The following is a 25285-nucleotide window of genomic DNA, read 5'->3' as shown; positions in this document are numbered from 1 at the left end:
CATGGGTAATGAAATTACCAGCATTTTTGATATTTTATATATTTTGATTTGTAACTCCATTTTCTATAGAATCTGAAAGGCAAACACACAAAATGTAATGATTATTCAAAATTTTTGGATTTATAAAGTATAAATATGTAATCTGTGACAAGAATTACATAAAGATGGGGAGACAGAGGGGTTTAGGAACATAGTTTATTATGATATTGAAGTTTTAAGTTGATATCAAAGCAAACAAGATTATTATAGATTTAGATTGTTAAATTTAAGCCCCATGGTGATCATAAAACCATCATAAAATATGCAAACCTTTAAAGACAGAAAGTAGAGTATAAATTACCTTGGTGTAGAGTGTAGAGGCAATGTGGATAGTGCAAAATAAGTATAGGGTTTTTGTTTGGGGTGGAGGGAAAGTTCTAGTAATAGATTGTGTTTTAGTTTGTTAAAGCTGCTGGAATACCAGAAATGGAATGACTTTTAAAAAGGCAATTTATTAAGTTGCAAATTTACAATTCTAAGGCTATAAAAATGTACAAACTAAGGCATCCAGGCAAAGATACCTTGATTCAAGAAAAGCAGATGGGTTCAGAATACCTCTCTCAGCAGGAAAGACACATGGAGACATCTGCTACCTTTCTCTCCTCATTTCATAAGGCTTCTCCAGGGGGGTTTTCCTTCTGCATGTCCAAAGTTCTCTGGCTGTCTGGGCTCTGTCAGCACTGAAGCTTTTTTCAAAGTGGTTCCCTCTTAAAAGTCTCCAGTATGCAACTCTACCTTGAATGGGTGGAGACGTATCTCCATGGAAACCATCTAATCAAAAGTTACCACCCACAATGGGTGAGTCACATCTCCATGGAAACAATAAAAAGTTCCCACACAGCAATATTGAAGGAGGTTTAAAGAACATGGCTTTTCTGGGGCACATGACAGTTTCAAACTGGCACAGATGGTGAGAGGGAAAAGCAGCACTGTGAATGTGATTCGTCTCACTGAATGGCGTGTTTGGAAGGGTGTACGGTTGAAGGATTTATGTATAAATGTTTCCAAATCAAAAATAGAGAAATAATGAAAAATTAAGGAGATGATGACAATTAAATGCAATTCATGATGCTGGATGTGACTTAAGAATGGAGGAGAAAAGGTTCAAAAGGACATTATCAGGATATAAGAAAAAAATGGAATATTGAATGTCATCTTTATAGCAAAATTAAATTTTTTTAACTTCATAAATGTCCTTAAGGTGATTACAAAAGTGTATATCTTATTCTTAGGGATGTTCAAATGTTCTGAAAATGATAGGTCGATAGACAGATAGATAGATAGACATACAGACAGACAGGCAGACAGGCAGACAGACAGACAGACAGACAGACAGACAGACAGACAGATAGATAGATAGATAGATAGATAGATAGATAGATAGATAGATAGATAGATAGATGGATGGATGGATGGATAGATGAACAGGCAGATGAAATCATGTGGCAAAAGTGTCAAAATGTTAAAATTGGTGGATTTAGGTATTTGGTAGTGTGGGGCTATGTTGGGTTTCTCCATAGGTGCTTGTATTACTTTTATAACCATCCACAAGTTTAAAAGTATTTCAAAATAAAAAAACTTTTAAAAAAATGAACCAAACCAATGATTTTACAGACGACCATAAAAGCAGTATCACCTTGACACTATTTTGAGAGTTCTAAACAATTTGCTTTTGTTGTAGTCTTCATTACCATCATAAAAATAAAAGGTTTACCTGTCTAATGGAGAATAATTTAAAAATAATAGAATTATCTGGTCAGCTATACCACAATATGATTAATATTTCTTATGTGGACTAATGAAGTAGTTTTATAGGTATGGTTTAGATTTATATATCAAAGGAATTATATAAAAATGTAAGGTGCCATTTAATGAACAAATGAGTCCAATAAATTATTGTCTCTTGTTTTTCTTGTTTCATGCATGTCTGTGAAATTTTCAGTTGGTGTGCACACACAGTGTTATTAAGAACTTACAAATTAAAATACACACACACACACACACACACACACACACATATATATATATATATATGGTGATAAGCATCTTACTACAGAATCAAAACAATGTACTATAATATAAAAAATAAATTTATGCAAACCCTGTGAAAATATGTAATATTATTCTAAAACTCACTTCCTTCAAGTAATGTTGTCAAATTTTATTGATCTGTGTATATTGAATATTATGACTATGATAGAAATGAATACGCATTGCAAAGTTCTGACACTGATAGTATGACATTTTAATTTGAGTTAATGATTATTTCTCAAAGAAATGTCAATATGAAATTAGTTTTAAACAATTTAGAAAGCCGTTGGTAGTACATATTGTTTAGCCAAACAAATATTTATTATCTCATCTTCATATAGCACTTTCCCAAATTTGATGTGGGCATTTTCCCTGTCTTATTGGATGCAGTCTTTTGAGAGATTTAAATCAAGGCGTCAGGGTAAAGAAAAAGAATGGGACCCATGTTCGGCCAATCAGATGCTCTTCATAGAATTAATCAGTGGATCTATTGATTCAGAGCCTACAAATGGTTAGCTTTCATTTATTACAATGAGTATCAGACTGCTCTTTCCTCCCTTCCTTTGAATATTAGCACTTCTTTTATAGATACTTTTCAATTCATTGCTTGCCCAGATGCTATTCCTTAAAGTTTTATATTAATTTCCATGGCACCATGTATTGTTTTAAGATCTTTGCTTTAAAACTCTAAGGTAGTCTCCAAAGCATTCTTATATAACTTTTTCACTCAGATTTACCTATTTTTAAATTTTTATTTGAATTATCCAGCAAGTCCCAATTCATGGATCAGAGTCAATAGGTTCCACAATGATCAAATAGTCCATAGCTCATTAGCATAAATACCTCTTTTGATTAGTTTAAGATAATGCCTGAACAAACAGACAGACACTTGCCTGTAAACCTAAGTCAAGACTCATGGCTGTAGTAAGTGTATTTTGGAAATCATATTTACAATTTTAGGTTTTTATCAAGGGTATTTGTTTCTTTCTGGATTAACTTCTATTTATTATTGCTCCTTTAAAACATCATTCCTAACACTGAACATACTTTTTTGGATTTAATAAATAGTGTGTTCTTTACTATAGTGTGCTTTAATTTCCTATAAATATTTTCGCACCTATAGAGCCTGACAGCATATTGATCTTGAGGCCAGTTAAAAATTTCAAATATTTTACATAAAACTTCAGTCAGGTCTAGATACTCTTGCATTTATAAAGTTATTTTTTCTCTCCAAAATAGAGGATTTAATATTCATGCCTGCCAAACATATTCTCGACAGTGTAAGTCTATTTTTCTTCAGAAGTTTAATTTACCTACTCATTATTAATTCATTTTGCTATTATTCATTTCTCAACAAATATGAAAAGCTTGCTGTGCTGGTTTGAAACTGTGATGTGCCCTAGAAAAGCCATGTTTTCTAATCCATTCTTGTGGGTGCAGACCTCTTGTAGGTGGGAATTTTTATTAGGTTTTTCAATGGAGATGTGACTCACCCAATTCAAGGTGGGTCCTCTATGAAGAGAATAAGAGAAGGAAAACATAGAGAGAGGTCAGAGCTGACACAGAGAGCATAGAAGTGAAACCAAGGGACAGATGCTTGGAGAAAGAAAATGCTACAGCAGAAGCCAGAATGACCCACAGGAGCTGAGAGAGCCATTTTGAAACCAACACAAGAGAAAAGGGACAGTAGACGTTGACACGCGCCTTCCCATGTGAAAGAGAAACCCCAGACACAATCAGACCTTCTTGAGTGAGGGCATCCTCTTATTGATGCCTTAATTTTGAATTTAATTCTTGAGTGAGGGTATCCTCTTATTGATGCCTTAAAATTGACATGTTTATGGCCTTAGAACTGTAAACTTGTAACCTAATAAATCCACTTTGTAAAAGCCAGCCCATTTCTGTTATATTGCATTCCGGCAGCTTGCGCAAACTGAAACATGTCTTTTTTTAACGCAATTTTATTAAGATATATTATATATTCATATGCCATAAAATCATCCAAATTGTATAATCAGTGGTTTACAGTATCATCATATAGCTTTGCATTCATCATTACAATCAATTTTTAAACATTTTTATTACTCCAAAAAATAAAAATAAGAATAAAAGTGAAAAAGAACACCCAAAACATACTATATCCTCCTCTTGCCATTATTCATTTATTTTTTGTCTTTTTTTGTCTTACACATCTATGCATACACTGGATAAAGGTAGTGTCAGTCACAAGGTTTTCACAACCACACAGTCATACCTTAAAAGCTCTATAGTTATCCAATCATCTTCAAGAATCAAGGTTATTGAGTAAAGTTCAACAGTTTCAAATATTTCCATATAGCTACACCAATACACTAAAAACTAAAAGGGGTATCTATATATACTGCATAAGAATAATATCCAGAAAGGCCTCTCAACTTTATTTTAAATTTCTCAGCCACTGACACTTTATTTTTATTTCATTTCTCTTTCTCCTTTTGGTCAAGAAGGCTTTCTGACTCCCACGATGCAGTACAGACTCATCCTCTGGAGTCACGTGCCGTGATACTAGGGAGATTTACACCCCCAGGAGTCATGTCTCATGTAGGGGACAGGGCCATGAACCTACTACAGAGATAGTTTAGAGAGAGAGGCCATATCTGAGCAACAAAAGAGGTTTTCTGGAGGAGACTCTTAGGCATAATTTTAAGTGGGTGTAGCGTCTACGTAACAAGTTTCATAGGGGCAGACCCCAAGATTGAGGGCTCAGCTTATTGAATTGGTTGTCCTCATTGCTTGTGAGAATGTCAGAAATTCTCCTGATGGTGAACAATTTGATATCAAAATACAGAAGATGTGTTTCTTACGATTATGCCTGTATTTTGAGAGAAATGTTGAAGATTACAGGTTTGTGCTCAGAATGTTATGATGTGACTTGACTAAAGGCTGACATCAGCTTATTAACAAATATTGAGAATATAATTTTCACTTATGGTTGTAAACAGTGCACCACATTAAACACCTAAATTTTATAAGAGACCTCACTGCAAGCATCACTAAAATCAAGGTAAAATGTAAGTATGGTCTTTCTAATGTACTTATGTTAAATATCTGGTCTTTGCTCAAATGTCCTCTTTCCAGCAGGGGATTCTATAGTCATTCTCTCTAAATTGCAATTCCCATGACCCAGGCACATTTTAGTGCCTTCTACTTTATTTTTCTTCATTCTTACATTTTACATATTTAGTTATTGGTTTGTCAATCTCTCCTTAGGATGTAAACTCCATGAGGGTATGGATTTCATTTCTTTCTTTTTGTTTGTTTGTCCCAACATCTAAAAAAGGGCCTAGAAAATAATAGGCACCCATGCATATTTGTGAATGAATGTATAAATTACTCTGATTTATTTGTCTTATAATTTATATGTATATGTATTTTTTTTTTTTTTGCTTGGACAGGCTCCAGGAATAGAACCTGGGTCACAGGCATGGCAAGCGAGAATTCTGCCACTGTGCCACCATTGCACCACCCAATTTGTCTTATAATATTTTAAAGAAATAAATTGTGCTGTGTTTTAATATCTCTTTAATAAAACTCTGTTTATACTAATTATCACTCCTCTTTTCCAAAATGACAAATATTTCTTTAATGATTCCTTTAAGAACTTTCCCCAAAGCTTATAATCTATTTTTTTTGCAGTTTCTCTTTTCAGTCTTCCTCCCACTGTTCCTTTTTATATTTTCTTCTCTCTCTTATCTTTAATATATTTTAAATTTCTGTAAAGAATTAAATGTAAATCTAAATCAAGGTCTCTTTTTTACTGTCTTCACTTATATTAAGTGAATAAATGATGTAAAATCTCATAAAAGAGGTTTGTAATATTTCTCAAAATGGTTTTTGCAAAAGTATGTAATGTCATTTTACTCTGTATAATAAATCATCAAACTCTTGAAGTTTTATAGGAATAGAATCTGAATTCTTTGCCTGAATATTAATCTCCTGTTAGGCATTAACAATGAAACTTCAATATATCCCTTTGCATAACCAAGAATAATATTAATATTCAGGTGGTGAAATTCTGCATAAGAGAAAAGACCTGCTAAGAGATTTTAAGTACTAGAATAAGGCGTTTACTACAAATGCATGCTAAGAACTGGGCTGAATCACATTGTGGGAATTAAAATTAAAAAACCATTACAAATGAAGTAAAAAATAATCACAGCAAAAAAAAAAAAAAAACAAAACTCAGTTGAGTTTAGTGCCAAGAATTAATTGAAAATAATTTTCACACTTGACCTAAAGACCCTTATGTTTGGCCTACATCTGTATACTGCAAGTTCCTTTGTGAAATTTAATGAATGATGTCTTATTTTAATATCATACTTTTTTTTTTAACTGTACTAAGATTAAGCCTTTCTCATGGGTTTTCTTATACATGACAGACAATTAAAAGTTCTGCTTCTTAATCATGAATTCGTTTTTCTTGTGAATAGGTATTATGAGAGTCATTGCTTAATTCGATATTAATATGTAACAAAGTTACTCCCTAAGGGTACATCCTTATACTGTCTGTGCAATAATGTGCTGTCTGCCCCTTGAACTATCATTATAAGCCAACATACAGCTAGTTTTCATCCCCTAAGAAAGAAATAATCAGATGAACATCATATTTGCAAAATGTATGGCTTTTGACTTATCTAAATATTGAGATGACTATGCAGAATATACTTGACTGATTGAACACTTTTACTATTTTCATTATCACTTCAAAAATATTAAGCATCCTTGATGGAACAATTCTAGACAGGGGTCTTACTATTTTGTCTTTTCCAATTTTAATATCTAGCTGGGAATGAAGTACCAGTAATATTTGATCTCCAATTTATGGTTTTTTTCTATCTTATTTCCTTATTCATGTGTTAAATATCTCTAGACAGATATTTGATAAACTGAATGTTATAGGATAGTAACTCTGGTTGGAATCACTTAATATGAAGGTCATCATTAATGTCTGAAAATTACTGAGTTTTAAAAAGGAAGATATCTTTTATATGAATATGTGCATTATGAATTGCCACAAGAGGATTTGTCGTAGAATGATTCGAAGTTATTTCAAATTTTGTGTTTGTTTTTCTCTTTTCTCAAAAACTTCATTACCATTTGGTGGGACACAGTTTTGGAAATGCTGGAGGAGTAACAACTTTAACATTCAGATGAAATTTTTTGATAAGGTAGGGCTAAATTCAATCTTATTTCATGCCACTAACAACTGTATCTCAAGAAACTACAGTTTATTGAAAATTTCTTCATAGAATCTCTGGAAGCCTTACCCAAGTGTTCAGTTTAGATACTCCATGACACTTCTTTCTTTGAAATCACTGGCTGGTAGTCCCATTTCATTTCTTTTTTTTTTTTTTTTCATCTTTCTTGGATCACTTTCTCTCCCTAAAAAAAATATATATAACAGAAATAACCCATATAATGGCTTGTAATTCCCAAATATCTTTAAATGTTTTTATTCCGTCTTCATTTGATAGCTCAAAACAACCATACAATTAATTTATATAGATCATAGAAGCCACATTTTGGAGATGAAAGAATTCAAGTTTAGAGGGAAATGAATGACCTAAATCCACATCTTGCATATGAACTAGCAAAAATATTTCTTCTGATTTCAAACTTAGTATCTATTTACTAAATAATCTGTAAAATTTCTATTCATAATTCCGGTTGATCTGACCTCAATATCAATGAAATTCTCTTTATCACCCCTGCCAGAGTGTCCTCTTTCTCTGATAGAGTGTGAGAAAATCTAAGGTGTTTTAGTTCAGTTCAGTATTTATTGGGAGCCTAATATAAACTAGGCAATGTGGTGGGCACTGTGGACGCAGATACAAATAAAGCATGGTATTTACTCTGAAGAAGCCCAAGAATTAGTAGAAAACTTAGGTATGCATGTAAACATTTATAAATAGAATACCTATGCACCAGGCACAGAGAAAATACAAAGTGCAGAGTTTAAAGGGATAAATACCTGTTGAGGTGAATGGGTATTACCAGTGATGGATTTATTGGGAATCTATACACTCATTGCACTACTTACAGAAAATGAGAGTTTACCAGATAGATAAAAGCAGAAGGAAATTCAAGAAAAACTAAAAAAAAAAAAAAGTGTAAAGGGAAAGAGAAATAGAGATTGTGGGATGTTTACATAATTAGTGTAATTTTCTATCATTCAAGTGGAAAGGGAGTTGGGAATGGAAATAGGAAGACATGATCCGGTACAGATGGGCAGATTCATAGAAAGGGAATGGCCTTAGATTGGAAGCCAGAAACTTCTGCAATCAAATTCTAATTGTGCTATTAACTAACATGTAACCTTGGGGTAGTTATCCAATTTTCCTGAACCCAATTTTTAAAATAAAATCAAGATAAAAATGCCTAACTCATGTATGTTAATGAGCCTAGCATAAGATCTCTCAGTGAGTAAATACTAAATAACTGTGATTATTGGTATGATGGAATTGAGACAAGGAAAAACTAAATATTAAACTTGTAATTTTGTTAAAGATCACCAATTCTGTCATGTACCACCCTCAAATTGTTTAAAATTATAAAGCAAATTATAGGGTAAATATATTCCAAAGCATCTAAACTCAGTTTTATTTTCTTTGCTTTTAGCATTTGGTCAAAGATCCATTTTTCAAATCCATTATATTTATGAATCATTTTTCTAGCATAGTACCATATTTCCATACATGACCTTAGCTGAGCTTGTTGAGTGTTTTTCCACTCCATATAATGTATATACTCCATTATAGATAATTGTCATTGTGTCATATTTTTCTTGCATTTAAAAAACATTTCTAAAATATAATCTAAGCATTTAATTTCATAAACTGCATGTTCTGTGTTTTTAATAACAAAGTCATTTTTTAAATAATTGGTAATTTTAAAGGAAAAATAAAGGCTTAATAGCCAAAATATATTTATCCAAAGTGTCTCAAAGTGAACTAAAAGCAAGAATTTATAGAATTGAATTATTTGACATTACAAATCACAATAATAGGTTTATATTTCCTCCATGATTGAACTGGTTATCAATACAAATATATGTTTTTTGTTTATATGATTTTCAAATTAACCTCTTGGATGAGAGTGGTAATTCTTGGCAGCTTACTTTGGCATACTAGCTATAAGTAGTGTGCAAACAATGATTGCATTTGACTTAGAGAAACACTTGGACGTTTAATTCTAAATCAACGAGACAGATCACTGGTTTGAATCTGCTCCTTTGCTTTTTCAATGCTACTTTGAAGCTATAGACAGAAAAGTAAAACAATTAACACAAATCAGTACTGTGAGTTCATAATAAAAATATCCATGAGGATATAAATTTAAATATTTATGTTTCAGCTAACTCTTGTGTGCAATCTTATGAAAGTACAGTCACCTTCAGATGCTTGGCCTGCTTCCAACATAATTTTCTCTGAGAAAGTTAAGGAAGTCCAAAATTCACCTTAATCCTAAGAAGCAATTTTAATTATCGATCTATCATTTGTCATCTTTACAAAAATCTCCCTGGATCTTACTTACCACTATGCTTGAATTCCAGGTTCCCCTACAATCAGCTTTGGGGTCCATTTATTCTCTGAGCTTAGCTGACTAAACAGGCTTAGTGAATTCCAGTGATTTTCAGTGCCATTCTAGGCTAGCTATTTTTATTATGGTAATATCTATCTATTTTTATGACTACATCCAAATCTTTTGATGACAGGATTCATAAATGGACACAACAAAATCTTTTTTATTCCTCAAGAATAACTGTAAATTTATCTTTTACAAATTTTTTATCCAGTTTTTTTTCTAATCGTATTCCTCAGTGAGCAAACTATACCATATGGATTTCTCTTAGATATTTCTTTTTTCTTTCTTATTGGCATCATCCATAATTGTAATGCCATGGTTATTTTTTAAAGACTTCATCACCTTCTGAGGTATCTTCTTATTTAGAGTTTGAGGCTATTGATTCATGCTTTAAGTATGAACATGTTGAGATTTGTATTCCACAAATATAAAGCCAGTAAAGTAACTCATTCTTTCACTTGCTACTGTATTTTTTCTCCTGTTAAATTATTTGTTTATTTATGTCTTCATTTACAGAACTCTTCATTCATATTATGTCTTGATTTACAGAATGCTTATCAACTATGTTCCATGGGCCAGGAACTGAAATTTGTTATGGATCTTGGAGTTACTTATAGGGTCCTGATAGCCCTAATTTTGGAAAAGTTCACATATATTTGCTTTACAAGTTCTATGTGTGATTTTTAAGGTCATGGTACGGGGACAAATGCTTTTGAAGATTTACTTTGCATATTTTCCAATGTTATCTTTGTATTGGCATTTTACAATTTATTGGCAATCATAATAAGCATGATAGATTTTCAGTGCAGAGAGCTGGCAAAATGCTCTCAGTATGAAAAGGGTCTTGCCAGGAATATCACTAAAAACCCTCAAACTTGCTTGCTATTTTTACTTCTGTTACAAGGTTAAATTTCACCTATTCCCCTTAGATGCTTTATCACACATGTACTCTCAAATCAATTTAGGCATTATTGACAGAATTATGATTATGCATACCAATCTTGATGCATTTAAACCAACCACTAAAATCTAGTTCACTTAGCTTCTTAAGTCATTCAAAATTTATTCAATAGGGAAAACATTAAAAAATTAGGAGCATGGTGTGTTGGAATCTTTGACATGGTTCTTATCCAGAGTTCTTTCAAGTCTTTAAGTAAATCACTATGTAAAATTGAGTAATTCACTTAGTTCACCTATCAGTTAAATGGTAATACTCATGACTTGTATATATGTAATTGTTTAAGAAGCTTCTCTAAAGAATGTTGTAAAAGAAATTTAGAGGCAGCAGAATTACTAAAAAAGCAACTATAATATTTCAAAAAATTATGTAGAAATAAATTAGTTTCTGATAGGTATATCTAAAAAGTTTCTAATTCTAAAGATGTCAGTCTCACAGGCTAAATGGATATAGTCTCCAGTGAATGATGACTGTGAAAATCAGCTTGATTCCTCTTTATGCACAATTTGAATCAGCCTAGGAAAAAAGTATATCATTATACAAATCCAGCATAAAGGAGGTAACTTAGTTAACATATTGTCTGTAAACTGTCTTACTTTTTAAAAATCAGGTTTCCAAGAAATCATCTTTAGTTTTAGAAAAGCTCTTTCTTATGTCAGTCAGATTTGATTTCAATAAAGTATTCACAATTTTTGAGGACTGCATACTGAGTCATTTCTGCCTTGCATTTTATTTTCTGAAAAAAAATAATAAAAATTCAAGACAGAATGGTTGTTAAATTTAGCATAATAAATGAATAGGCATTATGCTAATTGAAGGTAGTAAGGATGCTAATTTCATTTAGTTGATGCTGTAGTGAAAATCTATCCATCCTTTCTAATGGAGTCACTTATATGCATTTGGCATTTAATGTTCCAAAATAGCTGCAGCATTATAGTCAAAGTTCAATTCAATAATTCATCTTTGTACTAATACTTGGCAGAGTGGAAAATTGAAGCAGTAGACCAAATATTATTAAGTAAGATTAAAATTTACACTTTTTATATATTTAGTGAGATGGGGGTAGTACATATAGCTAGGGAAAATTCTATTCTTTATTTCTTTGTATGAAGAAGAAAAAACATGTAAAAGTATGCTTTCTTTATTCTTAAATCATGCAACAACACAATTAAAATGATGGAGAATGCACAATGATATGTGCAAAGCAAAAGACAATAAATGCATAGCTTAATTCAATTACACAAATAATTGTTGAATACCAACAAAGTGTCAATTCCTGTGTTAACTGTTCACACTGCAGACGTAATCCCTCTCCTTAAAACATCATATAGTCTAACTCGAAGTACAAAAGTAAATCAGAACAAATACATAAATGCAAAGTGTGAAGAAAATGAAAAGTATGCTGTGGCAGAAAATAATTGGGAGTCTCACTGAAGAAGTGTCACTTAAGCTTTGTGATTAATTTGGGAAAAGCATTACAGGAAGAGTATATGCAAATGTCCTGGGGTGAGAAAGAGTTTGGCATTTTCCTGAAATTGAGGGATGGTTACTGAAACCAAATATTTATAAGGAGGGGAGGGACTGGATGGATAGAGTGATCAGGAAAAGTATCAAGTCATTTAGGCTATCTTGTCATACTCTCCCTCTCCTCATTCAATGCGATTATCTCTTCATTGTTTTCTGGAAATGCCAAGGAAAGAGTTGAAAATAAAATCTCAATAAATACTTGTTGAGTAAGTGACAGATTATCCCCATATCAACTCCCTTTCCAAACTATATTTTTAGGAATAGGTGAGTGCAGATTGGTCTATTTGTTGGAAATCAAAAACTATGCACACACATACTTACTCATTCATTTATTCATTTATAAAATATTTTGCATGGCTCATTTGAAAATTTTATTATCAGGGCTATGATGTTGATGGTATGTTATCTAAATTCTGAGGTGTCATAAGCTAAGGCAATGAGAATCCAGAAATTTAAAAAATCAAGTAAACCTGTTGCTTAGCATTGCCAGTTCTTAATGTGTTTGAGCTATGTTCACCGCTATTCTGTTTCATCTTTCTATAATACTTGCCTTAATGGAAAGTAAATGCTTAGCTGTTGCTTTTCATCATTTATCTGCTTATAATTTTCAAGTATAAGAGTCATAGTCCCTCATAAACCATGCATTGAACTTCAAGATTTATTTTTCTCCTGTTTCTTTGTGAAATTTTTCTTCCAATCACATTTCTTTGACTGGTTAAAATACTACTTAAGTATTACAAATATTACTTGTAATTTACAGTTGTAAATATTTACAATATTTATTCTTCATTCCCTTTATCATTTACTCTCTTACCTAGGTCTTCTAGGTTACACTTCTCAAAGAAAGCCACTCTCCATTTATCTTCCATCATTTGCATTTCTATAATAACTCCTTCAAATAAATGTAATTCTCAAATTCTTCTGACCTTATAGCCTGATCTTGTTTCTGTAATCATACAAAATATGGTATTGCTTGGAAGATCATTTTGATGACTAATTATGCCATTATTAATGATATTAACAACAAATGTGTGCTAGTTTAAAATTAATAATTTAAAGATTATTAATTTATTTTATGCAGAAACCTAAATCAAAGTGAAAATTATCAAAACAAGAAATCAACACTGCTCATGTAACAAAGACCTAACTGTCCTCTGACACTAGAACATTTTCTACTCTGCCATACTGCCTCTTAATTATGCATAATGTTAGGTGTAGAAAACATATATAAATAGAATAAACATGAACATTATAATCAAAGACTTACATGGAATGGGCTATGCAGAGATGCTTATAATTAACTTTTTAATGAAATTCATCTAGACACAAGCAAATACTTACCATGAATTAAATAAATCAAAACAATTGCTTTTTAATCTAAACATAAATAATTTAAAGTAAATCACTACAAAAAATTCACTATTTTTTAAATCTTATTTGTGGATAGCAAATGTATATGAGTTTAATTAATAGCTGGTTATACACAGGAATCCTAATTCATCAAATAAGACAAAAAACTCTTTTTATTAAAGATAGTATTATCAGACAGAAATCACAATATTTTCTACAAAATTCACTTAGGGTGAGTACATAAGCTATGTAATTAAGACTTATTGCTGCCAACCATTCTTTAATATGTGTATGTCCACGTATATTTTATTTCCTAATTTTAAGGGAGTTAAAACAAACCAAAGGCATCTTCAGACAGCTGTTTAAGTTACCTGTATTTCAAAAGCTAAAACCAAAACAAACAATAAAGCTAACAGTAGCTGACCCCTCCCACTGCTAGACATGGATGAAAAAATCTGTCCAGAACATCTTACTAAGAAGATAAGAATTAATGAGAAATAACAAGACTCCATATGCTGTGTAGAGTATGGTTTAGAAAGGAATTCTAGGCCATAGTATTTCAAGTCAATAATAAGAAAAAAAAAGATTATTAATAGTGATAGTACAAGCAATACATAACTATTTTTAATTATTGAAAAACAAAAATATTATTTTCCACTTTTATTTATTAGAAAGGGTTTTGAAAAGATTAGGGACTGAAAAGATTTAAGATCCATATTTTAAAAATATATGCATATATTTATCAATGAAGAAATATGTTGCTAAAATCGATTGCAAAAATTATTAAGTAAGATTAAAATTTACACTTTTTATATACTTAGTGAGATGGGGGTAGTACATATAGCTAGGGAAAATTCTGCTACTTTATTTCAGATAAAGTATGGATAAAGGAAATGGATAAAGGAAGAGAAATTTCATATTCAAGTTATATTTTAGAATCACTAAATTAAACAGTGTTATTCAGTGTGATTTCTTTCTTCTCTTTTCAGATATTCAGATTTCACTGATAACAGATCATTTCAAACAGACAAAATAGAATTCTAATACCCCTGGCTATTAGAATAGAAAACATAATTTAAAAAGAAAACCTAAAAATTAGAAGTGTTTACACAAAATACAAGTTCTATAAATATTTAGCATTATTCAGGCAAGAAAATATCCAAAAATAAGCCAATAGCCTTCAAATACCTGTTTCCTTAACTATGGACATGAAATTATGTTTCTTTCAGTAGGACTATTCAAAACTAAATGGAATTCACATTCATTTTCTCCAGAAGTTAAGCATTTTACTTCTAGAGTCTAAAAAATTTGATATAGAATGAGACTAATGCTGTCCATTTCTGTAATCTGTTTTGGTATACTAAGATTTTCTGTTTTAAGTCTTGATATGTCAAATAGATGTGTGTGCAGCTGTAGTCACAATCATAGTTTTCAACTTCTTATGTATATCAAAAGCTGACTACCAGTTCCTTTTTATATCTCTAATAAGTGCATTGCACAATGCATCTAGTAGGCATTCAATATATTCTGCTGAGTGAATGGAGAGTAAATTTATCTCTCCATGACAGAGAGCTTGTTTTATAATATTTCTATTGTTATTGCTTTTCAGATACTATAATACTGTTTTTCAGAAGAAATTAAATTATCTTAGATTGAAAGTCATCTACATTTTAAAGACCACACCTAGATATTTAGACTGTTAGTTTATTTTGGTCTCCTCTGTTTTGAAAATTATATTTGAGGAATCTACGGGAAATATCAAGTTGTACAATTTTTTCTTTGTAGTGTCAAAAAGGAAATTACAAGTAAATAGAAAATGAGAACGATTACTTGGGATCAAAACAGAGTAAATTGCTGACATATCTCAGTGATTGGAAATGAGGTTCAAGCATGGTGTTGGGACCTGGTAAAAAATATAAAGAACAGAGCTCATATTTAGAGTCCATCAACACAGAAAGAAAATATGACAGGACAATATGACAACAATCTTTTAGTTTGTATTGTGGTAGTAGTTTTCCTTGATGCAATTTGCAGAATGCAAAAAAGAATACTAATCAACGTGGTATAATGCAGGCACCATTAACTCTGCAAAAATTTAGAAAGGTAGGTTAGTTTAAAAGGGAAGTTATATGTTTGGGTGCAGAAGATGTGTGGAGTGATTCAGATAGTGGTTCTACCCTGTCCCATCTATTGAAGTTATACCATTGTAAAATACTTACTGCTTTTGAACCAAACAGTATTATACACCTACATTATGTGAATTATTCTAAGCTGTTCTTTCTAAAACAAAATAAGACTAACCACAAACTCCAGAAATATTCCATTTCTGTGTCACTTTCTGGAATTTTGTATTTTCTTTAAATTATATTCAAGTTATTTAATGTGGAGATCTACATGGTATAGAACTTTGTAAATTCCAAGAATCAAATATATCCCAGAGACTATAAAAAGCAATTATTTCACATCACTGATTGAAAAATATAAATGTAAATATGCCCACTCAAATATTCAAGGTTACCAGACAAAAATTAATTTGTTGGCTGAAATCAACATGAAGAGTCAGCAAAACAGAGAAAATGAAAGAGGGTTGGCATAGCTAAAGTCAGCAAGCAAATACAATAAGAGAAAGGGAAGGAGAAGAGAAAGAAAGCATAGTAAGGAGTAAAAAGATGAACTCAGACAGAAAGCGTGGTCTCAAGCATATCAATTATTCAAATACATCAAAATCGGTGTTATTCTCTCTGTGGAATATAAAATACTTTTTTTAAAAATTCAGCTATGTTCTTATAGAAGACACACATGAAATAAAATGAAGATGTGAAAGCTACCAGATAAATGGTCACGAAAACAAATGTTTGGGGGTATTAATGTCATATAAAATAGAATTCCGTAACAGTATCATTAAAACATAATGCATCATTTAAGAGATTCTTCCAGCAATCGTAACGAGTATACCACATTAATGTGAGGTGTTAATAATAGGGGATGGCATATAGTATCTTCTGTGTGATTTTTCGGTAAACTTATAACATCTCTAATAATATATACGTACACAGACATATGTGTCTGTGCATGCGCTTGTAGGGGGAGAGAATGTGCTTTGCAGGCATTCTATTGTAGAGAGGGGAAACAGCCCAGGATGATTCCAGCTTTGCAGTCTCCCTCCCCATTTGTGCAGCGATGATGTCCGACGATTGCAGCAGACATACTAAGGTGGACCAGTTCTTGGGAAAAACAAAGTCCCTTTGCCAGCTAGCTGTATCTCAAGGACTTCCTGATGGCTGTGCAGAATCTTCCTTACTCTGCCTGGCAGTCTAGAATGCTTCTATCCAACATTTTTCTTTCATAAAACCTCTGATTAGACTAGAAATCACTATCTGATGACTCTCCCAGTCTTCTCTCCCTCCCTCTCTATTTCTTATAACTAGGGTATCCCCCTTAACAAAATTTTTGCACATTTAATCCTTTCTTGGTCCCTGCTTCCTGTAGGACCTAGACTAAAGGAGGACACAGAATAAAGGAATGTTTCATATTCATACAAGTATAATCCACTAAGAACACAAATGAGCTATGAATTTATATGTGTCTAAGAAAACAGCCTAAATGTGTATAAAACAAGCAAATAGAAATACAAGAGCTCTAAAAATTTATAACTGTAACTGGAAATTTTAATTCCAAAGTTTGAAAACAACATCCCAAGATTAAACAAACAAAACAAAAGAGGATTTGAATAAAACATTCAACTGTTTTATTGAATGTTTAAAACAGCTAATAAATGTCTTATTAAAATAAATAAATTCATTTTAGACTTGAGTCTATCTTTCTCTCTGTCTCTGTCTATTGATGAAAGCACATTTTACCCATAAGAGAAAACAACTTTTCTACAATTGGAATATTTTTAAAAATTAACCATAAAAGACTACAAAATCATCTCCCAAAAACGAAAAAAATAAAGTATATAAAGAAAGCAATGATTTCATTAACACACGCTGATCTCTGGGATAGCTCAAAGAAATTAACATATAAAAGGAGCAGAGATTTCCATTTGAATAAAGTAAATCCTACCGAGAAAGGAAATTTACATAAAATTACAAATTAATTAGATTTCAATAATAAAATCATTATGTGAGGTGCAAGAAATAGGAAGATATGTATATACTAGAAGTGTAAATTAATTTTTCTTAAAAAAGAGAAAGACTGAATATAAAGAATTGAATATTTAACAGATAAATTGAAGGCAATAATGAACAAACAAACCTTAAAAGTGTAGGAGCTAGGACTTTAAAAATGCATCCATTTTAATTTACTTTTTTTAATTAGAGAAGTTGTGAGTTTATAGGACAATCCTGACTAAAATATAGGACTCCCATCCCCCACCCCCCCCACCAACACCTTGCAGCAGTGTGGAACATTCGTTACAATTGTTCATGGCACTTTTTTGTAATTGTACTTTTTTTTAACAATAGTTATATTGTTAAAAAAAATTTATCACAATTTATGAAAGAATATTAAAGCAGTATTATCAACTATCGTTCATAGGGTACATTAGGTTTATATTTCCCCCATATACCTCCCTATTAACAACTTGCAATAGTGTCATAATATTATTGTATTTCATGAAAGAACATTCTTATACTTCATCTATAATAGAGTTCTTTGTGTTGTATAGACCTGTTTTAACTTTCATTCTAGTAACATACACATACTACAGTTTCTTCTTTTAATCACATTCACCTATACAGTTCAGTGCTGTTAACTACACTCATAATAATGTTACTGTCACTGCTATCTATTTCCAAACTTTTAACTTCAGCCTGTATAGAAAGTCTGTACAAGTTAGGCATCAACTCCCCATTCTCTAACCCAATCTATCTCCTAGGACCCTATATTCTAGACTCTAACTCCATGAGTTTGACAATTATAATTAGTACATGACAGTGAAATCATACAATATCTGTTCTTTTGTGTGTGACTTATTTCATGCAACATAATGTCCTCTTTCATTAAACATAATATCCTCAAGTTCATCCATGTTGTCGCATGTGTCAGGACTTCATTCCTTTTTACAGCTGAATAATATTCCACAATGTGTGCATATACCACATATCATTTATCTATTCATTCTTTGATGGACACTTGGGTTACTTCCAACTTTTGGGGATTATGAATCTTGCCACTATGAACATCTGTGTGGAAATATCTGTTTCCTTACTTTCAGTTCTTCTGGGTATATACCTAGTAATGGGATTGCCAGATCAGATGGTAATTCTATACTTAGCTTTATAAGGAACTGCCAAATTATCTTCCACAGGAGTTGTAACATTTTACAGCTTTACCAGCAATGGGTGAGTGTCCCTATATCTCCAGATCCTCTCTAACACTTGTAGTTTTCTGTTTGTTATTTTAATATTGGCTGTTCTAGTTTGCTAGCTGCTGGAATGCAACATACCAGAGAAGGATTGGCTTTCAGTAAAAGGGGATTTATTTAGTTAAGGTGTAGTTCTTCAGAGGAAAGGCAACTAACTTTCAACTGAAGTTCTTTCTTACTTGGGAAGGTACAGGGCGATCTCTGCTGGCTTTCTCACCAGGCCTCTGGGTTCCAACAACTTTCCCCAGGGTGATTCCTTTCTGCACCTCCAAAGGCCTGGGCTGAGCTGTGAGTGCTGAGATGAGGTATGCTGAGCTACTTGGGTTGTGCTTCGTTGAGCTCTCTCATTTAAGCACCAGCCAATTAAATCAAACATCATTCAATGCCACAGACATGCCCCTTAGCCAACTGCAGATGTAATCAGGAACAGATGAGGTTCACATGCTTTGGCTCATGTCTACAGCAGTAGAACTAGTCAACTTCACCTAGCCAACTTGATACCTGAATCTAACCACCACAGTGGCCATTTTAAGTGTAAAAGGATATCTCACTGTGGTTTTCATTTAACATTTCCCAAATGGCTGGTGATGGTGAGCATTTCTTCATTGCTTTTCAGTCATTGGAATGTCCTCTCTGGAGAATGCCTATTCAAGTCTTTTGCCCATCTTAATAAAAAGACAAATATTCTCTCTGTTTTTGGTATTGTTTTGGTGCTGTGGTATTATATTTTTTAAATATATCATAATTTACTCACCCATTATTCTGTTGATAAACATTTAAGCTGACTCAAATTTTTAGCTATTACAAAGAATGCTGTATGAATGTGCTTCTATGTCTTTTGGTGGAAATAAATCTCCTTCCCTTTCAGTGTGTTTTGAAGAATGGAATTTCTGTGAACTACAGTAAATATACAGTAAATATCAGTAGATATTGCTGAGAGTTTTCCAAAGTGCTTGTACTTATTCACAGTTCCTGTTAACAATGGATGAATATTCTGGTTGCTTTACTTCATTCACTTTAATGTGGGCAGTTTTTAATTTTATACATTTGGTTACATGTGTATTAGGAATTCTGAGAGGTTTTAATTGTTTTTTTCTGTTCTGTCTGATAATACATCAGCCTTTCGAATTAGTAATTTAGATATCTTCTTTCACAAAGTGCTTTTTCATAACATTTGCCCATTTTTAGGGTTGTTTTTGTTTGCGTTTATGATGAAATAACTTTATTTATTCTGGGCATAGATGCTTTGTCAGATGTAATGCTGAGAATATCTTCCCCCAGTCTGTGGCTTGCATTTTCATTTTCTTAATGGTGCCTTTGATGTACATAATTTCTAAATTCCATTATAGTCCAATGTATTACCCTTTTTTAAATGGTAGTGCTTTAAGTGATCTGCTTCAGAAAATTTTCCCAAATCAAAGGGTATGAAAATATTCTTCTTCATTTACTGGATGTATTGCTTTACCTTTCACTTTTTAATTTATGGTCAAATTTTTTTAAAAATTGTGTTTATAGTGTGAGGGAGGGGTTAAATTTTATTTTTTTCTTTTACAACATCTAGCTGACCCAACATGATTTATGAATTCTCTATTCTGTCCTTTTGGTCTATTTGCCTTTATTCAAACTGAGACTATATTGTCATTAATTACTATAACTTCATAGTTAATTTTGATATCTGGTAATATATTTTTTACAAAGTTCTTCTACTCCAACATTCTCTGGCTATCCTAGGTAATTTTCATATCCATAAAATTTTTAAATTATCATATAAAAAACAGGGATTTTAACTGGGACTAACATATCTATGAATCAATTTGGGGAGATTTGATATAATAAAAATACTCTGTCTTCTCACATATAAATATCGGTAATGTTTTTTATATTTCTGTTTCAGATTTCTTTAATAATTTGCCAGAGTAATATATTTCAGTTTTCGTTAGACAGAATTTACATATATTTCATAAGGTATCTTCTTATGTATTTTATGGTTTTAAAGCAGCTATAAATGATATCCTTTCTTGAAATTTCCCTTTTCAAATTTTCTGTTGCTGATATATAAAAATATTTTTGGTTGTTGCTTTTGCCCAGTAGCTTTGCTTAATTCACATTTACATTTTATGTGTTTCTCCGTAGAAATTTTGGCTTTTCTATGTACTAACTATAGCGTGGAAACCGAATGCAGCCCACAGTCTTTCACCATGACCTACAAATAAACCCAGTGTTCTGGACCAGATGTGTTGGCCTTGTTTCTAAATGGAATGAGAATGTGTGTTTGCTCCTTTCTTTATAGTACCTGGATGTAAAACACATCACACAGCACATAGTGTCTGACCACAAATTCCTTCCCCTTTTGGACCTGAATATATTCAATCGTTCCCAGATTAAGCATGTAAATTTTATGGCACCTGGCTGACCTCTGCTGCTATATCTGTTCCTTGGGGTGGGGTGTCAGGAGGAGTAACAGCCTTCCTGTGGCACAAGAGAAGAGCGTACATATGACATCTCCCTGAGAGGGCTAGCTAGTACATTGAGACCCACTGGCCATAAAGCCACACCCCCTACTGAAGATGACCTTGCTTTGTCTCTTCTCTATGTAAGTACACATTGGTCCATCCACTGCCCTTGTTTTGGTCTTGCTTTGCTGGTGACCCCGACATTTGCAAACCGTGGAGTGGATCAAGACCCTAGGACTTTTTCTACCCTCCAGGAAGAAACTCCTGGAGGTGATAATAGGTGTCATTCTTTCTCACCAAAAATTTGGCAAAGCTAGGTTGGATGCCCACAGTTTGTTTCAGCCAGCAGGGTGCTGACATAGGGTCTATGCATAGTGAAAGCTTTATTCTCTGTTTGAAATATACATAACTTATTTGCCTTTTCTGCACTTCAAGACGTTCTAGCACAACAATGAATAAAAGCAGTGTTATGAGAAAAGTAGTGTTCCAAAGTAGAACATTCCGGGTAATACTTAGGGTTGATTTTTAATAAATACTTGGAAAAAATAAGGAACTATCCCCTTTTTTCCTGGTTTTCATAGCTGGATTGAGATGCCTATAAGAGTTTTCTCTTTAATCACAATGTGCTCTTCATTTGGTAACTTACAATAATACGTTTTAATAATAATTAAAAATAAAATTTTTGGAATTAATCTCTACTTTTTCATGATGTTTTATCCTAGATACTTTTTTTTTTGAAAATCATTCTTAATACCAGGATAATCCATGTGTGTATTTATCTTTATTCTTGAGAGAGTTTGATCTGCAGTTTTGCTTCCTCATAAATGATCTATAAAAATTGATACAGTATACATCATCAAAATTAATAACTCTCTCTTCAAAAAGCACTATTCAGGAAATAAAACAACAAAACAGACTGGGAGAAAACATTTTCAAAGCATTTGTACTTAAATATATGACAAAACTCAGCTAGCAGCAAAAAATCCGCTAAGTAAATGGGCAAAAGTCTGAATAGATGCTTCAACAAAGAAGATGAACAGATGGAAAATAAACTCATGAGAAAATGCTCAATGTTCTTAATTATTAGATAAATGTAAATTAAAACCACAATGAGATACAAATATACACCAATTAAAATGTCTAAAATTAAAAGGACTAAACATATCCAGCATTGGAGATGATCATGAACAACTGCTAGGAATGTAAATTGATATGACGATTTTGGGAAAAAGTTTGGCAATTTTGAAATCTAGCATTCAACTGCAATATGACCAAACATTCCATTCCTATGTAATACCCAATAGTAAAGAATGCATATGTTCATAAAAAGTCTTATACATATATGTTCACAGGAGTTTTATTGTAATTAGCCCCAAAGTTGAAACAACCCAGCTCAATAGGCGGATGGATAAACAATTAAAATGAATGGGTTATTACTTCATACTGCAACATGGACAAATATCAAAATAATTTTTTCTGGATGAAAGAAGCCAGACCAAAAAAAAAAGAAGACATACTCTCTGATTCCATTTATTTTGAATTCTAGATATGCAAAGTAATCTATGGTAACAAAGAGTGGGGCAGGGTTTTTGTTTGCTTGCTTTTTGTTTTGTTTAGAGGGTGCGGGCTGGAGAAGGGAAGAAGAAGGGATTACAAAGGGCAGTAAGAAATTTTAGGGGGCCTGGTGACTGTATTCATTATCTTGATTATGTTGATGATTTCAAAACCAAGTGCGTTGTGTATTTACATACATGCAGTTTATTTTATACCGTTTGTACCTCACTAAAGCTGTTAAAAAAGAAAGAAAGAAATCAACGCTCTAAGTCAGTGATTTTCAAACAAATGCACAACAGACTGGAGAACTTGTGAAAATACAGATTACCAGGCCCCAACCCACAAAGTGTGGAAAGTAGTAGGTCTGGTATGGGGCCTGAGAATTTGGATTTCTAAGAGGCTCTTGGGCATTGCATATGCTGCTGATCTAGAGACCACAGTGTGAGACCCATCGCTTTAGGTCACACTACTCAAAGCGCTGTCTCCAAACAGCAGCAGCAGCAGCCTCACCATGAAGCTTGCTGAAAGTCTGGTTGTCAGGCTCCAGCCCAGAGCTTCTGAATGTGAATCTGCCTTTTAACATGATGCACAGGTAATTTGTGTGCATATTCCAGATTGAGAGGCACTGTTCCAACGGAAGATGCAAGGAAGATGAGTCAATCCAAAGGACAGTCTCATAGCAGAATGCTAGTTTTAACCATGGCCTGGTTTAGCTGTTGGTCTGACTTGAGAATGCCTCCTGGATGGATTGATCCTAACTGAGGATGGAGAATGGTGAAGGTATGCAAATTTAGTTGAAAAGATGGCTGCTTTTCAGAACAGAACTCCTCAATAAATATATCTCATAGGATTTTTCTCTTTAATCACAATGTGCTCTTAATGTCATTATTTACAGAAATGGATTTTTGAAAAAACAATTTAAAACTGTCAAATTTCTGGAAATAATCTCCTCTTTTTCATAACATATCATCCGGCATCTTTTTTTGTATGCATGTTTACTCTTAGTAAAGGGAACTATAAATATACAATGAGATCTATAAATAATTTTATCTTTATTTTTGAGAGTTTGGCCTTTAATTTTTCCTTCTTATAATTTATGATTACAAAAATTGATAGAAACTTATATATATACATACATATAATTTACCTGTGGAAGGCACCACAAATTGTAGTTAGAAAAATGCATACTCAAAAAATGTAATTTTCTAAGATAAAGCAAAGGGAATAAAAAAGGAAATAAACAAAACAAAAAAGAACACACAAACAGTGTTTCAGAAGAAGTAATATAGACCAACCTAAAGAACATCTTAACATATGAAGAGCTCCCCTGAGCTTTTCTGAAAGCAGTGGGGAATGAAAGAAGAGAACAGAACTCAAGATCCATATTGCACCAAAGGGGAAAAATATCAAGTATACAAATATTTCTGCGGGCACAATTGTTTCTTGATGGTAGATAGAGTACATATTAGAAATATTGGTCCAAACTCAGTGCCTGAAGCTCAGGCTTCAGAATCATTATCAGCAGTTTCACTTCAAAATATTTTGAGAGTGGTTTCTGGGCTAAAAGAAACGTGGGAACACAATAGAAATCTTACTTAGAAAGTGCACTGATTTGAATCTGTTGTGAACCCCAGAGAAGTTAAATTCTTTAATCCTCATTCAGTATTGCTTGGGGGGATCTTTAAAAACGTTTCTAAGGAGATGTGATCCACCCAGTTGTGGGTGGTAAATTTTGATTAGATGGTTTCCATGGAGATGTGTATCCACCCATTCAAGGTGAGGTTGCTTACTGGAGCCCTTTAAGAGGGAAACATTTTGGAAAAAGCTCTGTGCCACAGACCTCACAAAGTCAGAGACTTTTGGAGATGCAGAAGGAACATGGGGAAACCTTATGAAATGAAGAGAGAAAACTAGCAGCTGTCACTGGGTGCCTGCCCAGCTGTGAGAGGTGTCCAGAAACCAAAGAACTCAGCAGACGCCAGCCACGTAACTTCCCAGCGGACAGCTGTTCTGGATGCCTTAATTTGGACATTTTCAAGGCCTTAGAACTATAAACTTGCAACTTAATAAATGCCCTTTTTAAAAGCTATTCCATTTCTGGCAGCTTGTAAACTAAAATAGGAAGCAGCAGGCTATTCATTTTCTAAGTCATGCAAGAAAAAATGTTTATCTCATGAACTGAGAGAGGAGGAAATACTCGTAATTTTTTTCCTCTTTTGAAAGTACACATGTACACTATTTCAGGTTAAATTACTCCTTGATAGATAATTCTCTTAATTGAATTTAAATTCATAAATTGTGGATTCTCAATAATATTTAGAGATTGACTCACTGTGATTGGGTTGAAACCCTGAAATTTTGCTTATTGCTATTTTTTCTCTT

General features: G+C 32.6%; 1 long non-coding RNA gene across 1 annotated transcript in view; it reads right to left on the bottom strand.

Annotated features, from left to right (window-relative positions):
• The window catches only part of LOC143686456 (uncharacterized), a 156420-nt gene extending 155713 nt beyond the window's left edge, over positions 1-707 (bottom strand). The window contains exon 1 of the long non-coding RNA XR_013177165.1: positions 633-707. This is a non-coding gene — a long non-coding RNA (uncharacterized LOC143686456). The remainder of the gene's footprint in view (positions 1-632) is intronic.
• Between the last annotated feature and the right edge of the window lie 24578 nt (positions 708-25285).

Source organism: Tamandua tetradactyla, chromosome 6 (genome assembly GCF_023851605.1).
Source record: "Tamandua tetradactyla isolate mTamTet1 chromosome 6, mTamTet1.pri, whole genome shotgun sequence".
NCBI lineage: Eukaryota > Metazoa > Chordata > Mammalia > Pilosa > Myrmecophagidae > Tamandua > Tamandua tetradactyla.
Note: the sequence above shows the minus strand (reverse complement) of the source record. Positions and strands in the feature narration are given on the sequence as shown.